The sequence below is a fragment of the Chionomys nivalis genome, chromosome 6 (genome assembly GCF_950005125.1).
Source record: "Chionomys nivalis chromosome 6, mChiNiv1.1, whole genome shotgun sequence".
In the NCBI taxonomy this organism is placed as follows: Eukaryota; Metazoa; Chordata; class Mammalia; order Rodentia; family Cricetidae; genus Chionomys; species Chionomys nivalis.
Window position 1 is genome coordinate 94,217,368 of NC_080091.1, and position 1,253 is coordinate 94,218,620.

A 1,253-nucleotide genomic window follows, 5' to 3' on the forward strand; every position below is an offset into this window, starting at 1 on the left:
AGCCCGCCGGCCAGTGAGAGACGGGGCTCGCGGGTTCTAACCGTTCGCCGCAGCCCGGCCGCCGCTCCGCGCAGGCGCGAGGAGCGGTTGATTGGCAGGGGAGGAGGCGGGACCACCCGTGGGTGCTGCAGAGCCGACCCGCGGGCTGGAGAGGTGAGGTTACAGAAAATGCTGCGGGTTGGAGAGGTCTCTGTCCTCCTGGTCGTCCGTCAAAACATTAAGAGCGGTTTAACTGCTCGGGCCTTACCTATGTGTGTGATTTAGTCAAAGGAAGACCTGGTTTTAGAATATAGTTCACTGGCTGCGGAGCTGGGAGTAGGTAAAGTCTCCCACGGAGATCGGGGTTCGGATTCCCAGAACCCACGTTAGTGGTAATGGTGCACGTGCCTTTAATCTCAGCACTTGGGAGGCAGAGGCAGGCAGATCCCTGTGAATTCGAGGCCAGCCTGGTCTACAAGAGCTAGTTCTAGGACAGGCTCCAAAGCTACAGAGAAATCTGTCTCGAAAAAAACCAACCAGCCGGGCGGTGTTCCAGGACAGGCTCCAAAACCACAGAGAAACCCTGTCTCGAAAAACCAAAAAAAAAAAAAAAAAAAAAAAAAAGAAAAAACCAACCAAACAAAAAATTAAAAAGAAAAGGAAAGACATGGCAGTATTACCCCCCCTCCCCAGGAGCGAGAGTGGTGGAGACAGGTGGATTTTTGGAACTTGTTGGCCTACCTGAATTGATAAGCTTCAGGCCCAGTGAGTCTTGGTCTCAAAAATGTGGAGAACAACCTTGGAAGATGCCTCAACATTTGCATGCAACTCTCTCTCTCTCTCTCTCTCTCTCTCTCTCTCTCTCCCCCCCCCCTTACACACACACACACACACACTCCATGCATGCTCACGTGTACCACACTGATAAATTTAGCAAGCATCGGTGTACCGTTTTGCGCATGCTCTCCCTGTGGTTGTGGGGGGGATGAAGGTCATCTCTGAGTTGTTTTAGAACTGTTCACAGGAAAGGACACGCCGGACAAATGCTATTCTCCAGTGTGCTGTGACACATATGTTCACAGAGAGGAAGGGAGCTCTTCCACGCAGTGGTTTTCAGCCCGTGGGTTGTGACCCTTTTGACAAATCTATAGCTCCAAAAATATTTACATTACAATTGTTAGCAGTAGCAAAATTATAGTCATGAAGTAGCCACAAAAATAATTTTATGGTTGGTGGTCACCACAACATGAGGAACTATGTTGAAAAAGGATCAC